We start from the raw sequence: 7,356 nt of genomic DNA, 5'->3' as shown, positions 1-7,356 counted from the left end.
ATAAATAAATAAATAAATAAATAAATAAATAAATAATGATGCTGACAATAATACCTTACAAACAAAGGCCCTCGCTGCAGGCCAGATGCACAGTGTGGTCACTCTGGAACAGGCACGGGCTACTTAGATTCACTATGCCAGACATTCGAAGGTGGTTCTGAAAAATCTCCGAAATGTGATGAGTCATGGCTCATTGATTTTGGCTGATACATCAATATTGCCTTTGAGTTGCCAGAAAAGGAAGGAAGCCAAGCATGGTGGCCCATGCCAATATTCCCAGCACTCAGGAAATTGAGGCAGGAGGCTTGCTTTGAGTTCAAGGCCTTCATGGACTTCATAGTAATCCTCTGTCCAGGGTTTTGTAGCCAGATCCTATCTCGAAAAGAAAAAAAGGAAAAGGACAGATGAAGCAGCTCACTCCCAGGACTCAGGAGACTAAGGCAGAAAGATTGCTGTGCAAGGCCAGCCTGGGCTACAGAGTGAGACACTGTCTCAAAAAAAAAAAAAAAAAGACTGTGATTGTTAGCCTGTTTTTGTTTTGTTTTGTGTCCTGGAGACCAGTCTGCCAAGCTGCACCTGGCCCACACACCCCTCTTTGCACAGTACGCTGAACCCAGCTTCTGCTGCTACTTGAGGACTAGCTGTGGCTCCTGCCACTTTCAGCCTTGTGAGCAGGCCAGACCAGACGTGTGCCCAAGAGGTGGCAGGGAGCAGAGCTCAGCACAAAGCAGGAGGGAGGGGTGCAGCCGGCAAGAGTCGGGGCCAGACCTGAGGCATCATAGGTCCTTTACCACTGGCTTATTCTTTTATGTTGAGGCTAGCTCTCATTATGTAGCCCTCCTTAGCCTGTAACTCAGTATGTAGACCAGGCTGGCCGCCATCTCACAGAGTCCTTCCCACCTCTGTCTCCCAAATATTGAAATTACAGGCAGGTGCTACCACACTTAGCATACCATGTCTTTTGAGGGCTTTGAGGTACACATCAGCTAGTAAGATGCCAGAGTGTGAGACGTAAGTGTCAGGGGCATAAGGGCAATGCAAGCTCCAAGGGAATTTGACTGGTAGTCTTAGTGGAAGAGGAGCTGTGGGCGAGGTAGGGGAGTGGACAGGGAAGTGAAATGGGACCCTTGTACTGAAGCAGGGGCCTGGCCTCAGAACAAGGCCGGAACCCAGCCTGATTAGCTTTGAGGAAGGCTCTTGCTGAGTCACTGAGCTGAGAGAGGCTCTCAGGCCCCCTGACTGTTCCCAGCTGGGGTGACAGATGGTGGAGAGGCCTCAGTCTTGGGGAGTAGAGCCAATAGAGGCTGTGCCTGGAGTCTACTCCCACCTCAGAGACCTTGTATAGTTCCCTTCTTCCGGGTGGAGCCTCCAAACCCTGCTGACTTCACAGGCCCTTCTTCTTGTCCCATCTGGTTTCCTGGCCTGGCTTCTCCCTTGCAATGAACCTGCCTTGGAGCCCCCGGAGAGACGCTGTACCCAACTGTGGGAAGCCTCTGGCTTACTGCGCCTCTAGCACAAAGGCTTACCTCCTTCCTGACCAGGAGACAAGTGAGGGTTAAGCCCTAATGCCAGATGGGGAAGGAGGCCCTGACCACACCCTCCAGTGGGTTAGGAAAATTGGGCCTTGGGCCCTGTCTATTCTCAGTAGTAAACATTGTACTGGTGAAGAGCCAGGTTTGGCTCTGGGTGCTTTCTCTACAAACGTGTCATCACAGTGCTGGGAAAAGACTATTAGTCATCCCAGTTTGGTAATTGAGGAGGCAGATAGAAGAACAAAGGACTTGTCTAAGGTCATCCATCCAAAAAGAGTCAGGAATCTAATGGTAGTGGTTGGTGGTGGTGGTGCACAACTTTAATCTCAGCACTCAAGAGGCAGAGGCAGACAGATTTCTGAGTTCAAGGCCTGCCTGGTCTACATAGCCAGTTCCAGGACAGCCAGAGCTACACAGAAAACAAGACAAAATGAAAACAAAAAAAAGTTAGGGTCTGGTTTAAGTGGCACCAATCTTAGAGTCTTGAATGTTGCTGTCCTGGAACAGGGTTCCATTTCATGTCATGGATCGACTGGAACAGAGATAAAGATAAGCCGGATCAACAGTGGCTCAGAGGACGCAGCAGAGGGATCAGCTGAGGGGGAGGGGAGGGATGGGACACAGGACGGACAGGACAACAGGACAGAGCCTGGAAGTCAGAAGGCAAGTTCTGAGCCTGGAAAAGCTCCCCTCCTGAGAATCAGGGAAGTCAGCCTCACGTGAGAAGGGAACTCAGGAAAGCATCCAGGTCAGATCACCGCTGCAGGGTTACAGAAAGAGGCAGTGCATTTGCTGCTCTGTGTGTTTCCAAACAAAATCCACACAAGAGCAACTTCAGGAAGGACTTGATTTTTCCACCATTTGAGGTTGCAGTCAGCATGCCTGATCACAGGGCAGCAGGACCCCGAGCTGTGGGTCACACTGTACCCACCAGCTATCAGGAAACACCTGCATGCTGGTCCTCACCTTCCTCCTTTTGATTCAGTGTGAACCGCAAGCCCACTGAGTGGTGGTTAGGCGGGGTCTTCCCGCATCAGTTAAACCTAATCTAGAAAATTCCCTTAGATACATGCCCTGAGGATCGTCTCCTGGGTGATTGTGAACAGTGTTAAGTTGGCAGTGCTTAACCATCCCAAGCAAAGTTTCCTCCCTCTAACATGGGAGGCTTAGCAGAAAGGCACTGGGCCAGGGAAATAGCTTAGCTGGTAAAATGCTTGTCATTCAAGTGAGACCTGAATTCAGTCCCCCAGCACCTTAAAAAAAAAAAGGGTGGTGGTGGTGGTGGTGGAGAGATGGCTCATCTAGGCTGGGCTGCTCTTCCAGAGTTCCCAGGTTCGGTTCCCAGCATGGAAGCTCACAATTGTCTGTAGCTCGTTTCAGGGGATCTGACATTTTCACATAGACATATATGCAGGCAAAACACCAATGCATATAAAATAAGAGAAAATAAATCCTAAAAAATATCTAAACTGTGATTTTAGCCCCACTGGGGATGTGAAGACAGACAAATCCCTGGACCTTGCTGGCCAGCCAGCCTACTGGAATTGGCAAGCCACAGGTCCTACGGAGAGGTTTTGTTTGTTTATTTGTTTGTGTGTTTGGGGGAGGCTGAAAAAAAGCCAAGGTGGGACAGGAGACATGAGACGAAGGTGCTGCTAAGCCTCACTGAGCTCGGCCCAGGGATCCACATGTGGAGGGAGAGGACTGCCTCTGCGTCTGTCCCATGGCCTCCACAGGCACACTCTGGCACACACACACTTAATAAAACTTAACAAAAATTTTTAAAAAATATGCTGGGTGGTGGTAGCGCGTGCCCTTATTCCCAGCACTCAAGAGGCAGAGGCAGGCTGATCTCTGATTTGAGGACAGTCAGAGCTACACAGAGAAATGCTGTCTTGAAAAACCAAGAAAAACCAAGAAAGGAAAAGAGAAGAGAAGAGAGAAGAGGAGAGGAGAGAAAAAAGTAGATGTCACCTGAGATGAACACCCAAGATTGACATGTGGCCACTTCTTGCACCTGTACACACACCCCAAACAAAAAACAACCTTTTCTTCTGTTTTTTGCTTTTGTTTGTTTGTTTGTTTTTCTTTTTTTCTGTCTTTAGATGGAGTCTCGAGTCTGGCCTCAAGCTTGCTGTGGAATTTTTTTTTTGTTTTTTTTTTTTGTTGTTGTTGTTGTTTTGTTTTTAGAGACAGGGTTTCTCTATGTGGCCCTGGCTGTCCTGGAACTCACTCTGTAGACCAGGCTGGCCTCAAACTCAGAAATCTGCCTGCCTCTGCCTCCCAAGTGCTGGGATTAAAGGCATGCGCCACCACCGCCCGGCGCTTGCTGTGGAATTAAGGATAACTTTAGATATTCCCCTTGGACCTTCTGAGTGCTGGGATGGCCAGTGCTGTGGTGCTGGGAATTGAACCCAGGTCATGACAGGCAAGAGCAATCTACCAGCTGAGCCTCATCCCTGGTCCAACCCGAGCCTTCTGAATCCATGTCCCTAACCAATGTTGCCAGTGTTTCTAACTACCTTTGGAGAAAGAAAGGACCAAGCTGGAGATGTAGCTACAAAGAGAGTTTGTCTAGTGTTTGTGAAGTACTCTCCTCAATTCTCCCAGAACAATTAATAATAGTAACAACAATAATAAAACTTTTTTAAGCCGGGCGGTGGTGGCACACGCCTTTAATCCCAGCACTTGGGAGGCAGAGGCAGGCGGATTCCTGAGTTCGAGGCCAATCTGGTCTACAGAGTGAGTTCCAGGACAGCCAGAACTACACAGAGAAACCCTGTCTTGAAAAACAAAACAACAAAAAAACAAACAAACAAAAAAAGATATAAAACTTTTTTAAAAGCTTCAGGCTTTGGATCGGGGTCTAGTCCTGAGTGTCACATCGAGTGACCCTGAGTGACTCACGGTCTTTATCTGAGCTACTTAGGGCTATAATATCCACAATGGCAAAATGGATCAAAAAGCCACAATGGCCTATTTGAATTAAACTTTAAGTGGGTTTTTCCTCCATGTGGGGACTGTGCCTATGACCTGGTGTTGTACTGGTGAGCCATATTGCTAGCACCTGAAATTAAATGTAAATTTTTTCCCTAGGGTTGTGGCTTAATTTGGTTTCTATTGCCATGATAAAACATGATGAGGAAACAGAACTTTGGGAGGAGAGAGTTGATTGCATCTTATAGGTCAGGGTTGATGCCATCATCCAGGAAGTCAAGGCAGGAACTGAATAAGCAGGGGCCATGAAGGAGAGCTACTTCCTGACTTGCTCCTGCTGACTTGCTTAACCCACTTTCTTAACTACCCAGGACCACCTGTTGGGGGCGGACAGTTCCATCCCTAATTATCTCTGCGCCCTTCTCTACTAATTAGCAATCAAGAAAATGCCCCACAGGCTTGCCCACAAGGAGTCTGATGGAGGCACAATCTCAATGACAGCTTTCTTTGTTGTTGAAATATTTAATCCCAATCTGTGGTTTCTACCTCACCTTTAACCTTTTAGTTGTTGGATAAAAGACACACACAACCTATTTATAATAAGCTGGACGCAGGAGCTGGGTAGATATCTATTCACCCTCTATGCTATTAGAATCTGCTTTCCTATAGATAACCCTGAGTTATTACTATGTTTCATCTGGGCTGCTCTTAACTCCAGTTGGCCAGCCCTCGGGGCTCTGCTTTCTTGTCTCCTAACCCTTGTCATCCTCCTCCTCCTCCTTCACCTTCTTCTCCTCCTTCCTCATAGTCTCCCTGCAGGCTAGGAACACCAAGTACCACCTATCTCAATTCTGCCCAGGTGTAGGCATCTTTACTTACCAATCAGAAATAACTTGGGGGCAAGGTCACATAGCATCTTGTCTCTGGGGCATCCAGGTCTTGGGGACCTGCTGTTAGCATTACACTAGAGTCTATCTTGTGTCAAGTTGACAAGAATCTACTCAGGACAGGATGTAGCATAGCTCAGTGCCCTTGCCCACCATGTGCAAGGAAGGCCTTAGGTTAGATTCTCTCTCTTTCTGGATTTTATTTATTTTATGTATATGAGTGCTGTATCTGCATGCACACCTGCATGCCAGAAGAGATCAGATCCCAGTGTAGATGCTTGTGATGCACCATGTGGTTGCTGGGAATTGAACTCAGGACCTCTAGAAGAACAGACAATGTTCTTAACCACTGAGCCATCTCTCCAATAGGAGAGCCCAATAGGTTACATTATCAGCACTGTCAAAACAAAACTGCTTTGCTCAAGCATGGTGGCACATGCTTGTAACTCCCACACTCAGGAGACTGAAGTGAGAATGTGGAGAGTTTGAAACCAGTCTGGGCTACATAACAAGTCTGTACAAAACGAAGAAGCAAAAAAGTAACGATTTATTTTCTCAGACCCACCAACCACATTCCAGATATTCAGTAGAATCACATGTGGCGAGTCCCGAGACAGATGTGGAACGACAGATGTGGAATATTTCCAGGTGCTGGAGAGATGGCTCAGCAGTTAAGAGCGCTTGTTGCTTATAAATCCAAAGCTTTCTTCTGGCCTCTGCACACACACACACACACACACACACACACACACACTGAAGGAAGGGAGGAAGGAAGGCAATTCTGCATTGCCTAACAGACTTGATTGCCTCTTTCTGACTCGAATAGACACGTCCAAAGTCCAAGAGGTGCTGGGTATACACATGGTCAGTGCCAAGGGTGTGTCACATTCACAACCAAGCTGAGCACTGAATGAAACCACCCAGGATTCAGAGGTAGATACAATGGACTGGGTAGATACAAAACCATTTACCCCTCTTTTCTTCTCCATCCTGCTCTTGCTTCTTCTGACAGTGGGAGCTGAGAGCGTCCACAGGCTAGGAACAGTGAAGGTTCTTCACCTTCACTGGGCTTTGCTGTGTTAGGAGTCCACCGGCTTCGATGGGAGGGTCACTTGGGTCTTTTCTGTGGTGGTGCCTCTTCTGGAAGGTTCACCTAAGGATTACTTTGAGCACAGGAAGGGAGAGGGGTCCAAACAGACATCCGAATACAGGTAGGGTTTCCTGACTCGTAGAATAAAAAGCTGCTTGACCCTGCAAAAGCCAGTAAGCTTTGCAGAGCCGTGGCTCCCTAGTGTGTGGGGGACAAGGCCACATACTTATGTCCTAGGGTGATCTGCTCACTCAGCTTGGCCTAGCTGCCTGGTGCACCTTAGGAAATGGGAACCTTTGATCCACAGGTGTGTGGAGGGAGTGGACAGGAGTGAGGGGAAGGTGACAGTACCTCTGGCTTCTGTGGGTAAACTGAAGTAAGTAGTTCTTTGTAGAGGTGAGGTCTGAGATGGGGATAAGAAAAGGAGATGCAGGTATGGGGAAGCCTGCTTTCCATTCCAACAGACTGAGGCAGGAAGACCATGAACTCAGAGTCAGCCAGGGCTGTGGAGCTAGATTCTGTCTCAGAAGTAGGGACGGAGCGGGAGGAGGGTGTAGGAGAAGAGGAGGGAGAGAAGGAGGAGCAGGAGGAAGAGCCCTGAGAGATGGCTCAGATGTGAAGTGTGTTTGGAAAGGGCCCAAGTCTGAGTCCCAGCACCACACTGGGTGACTCAGTCACCTCTAAGTCTAACTCCAGGGGTTCTAACACCCTCTTCTGACACCTGCAGGGCCCCAGATCCACACAAAGTGTACATACATGCAGGCAAAACATTCACACATATAAAATAAGTTGCCTATGTAATTTATTTATATAATGTATATATATATATATATATATATAAATATATATGTGTATATATGAGCACCAGGGGGTCAAACACCGACATAAGAACCCCTGGAGTTAGACTTAG

General features: G+C 47.8%; 1 protein-coding gene across 1 annotated transcript in view; it reads left to right on the top strand.

Annotated features, from left to right (window-relative positions):
* Mvp (major vault protein) overlaps positions 1-7,356 on the top strand; it is a 28,499-nt gene that overhangs the window by 5,105 nt on the left and 16,038 nt on the right. The gene's annotated exons all lie outside the window — the stretch shown is intronic.

The sequence above is a fragment of the Grammomys surdaster genome, unplaced genomic scaffold, assembly GCF_004785775.1.
Source record: "Grammomys surdaster isolate TR1022 unplaced genomic scaffold, NIH_TR_1.0 253, whole genome shotgun sequence".
Classification (NCBI taxonomy): Eukaryota; Metazoa; Chordata; class Mammalia; order Rodentia; family Muridae; genus Grammomys; species Grammomys surdaster.
Note: the sequence above shows the minus strand (reverse complement) of the source record. Positions and strands in the feature narration are given on the sequence as shown.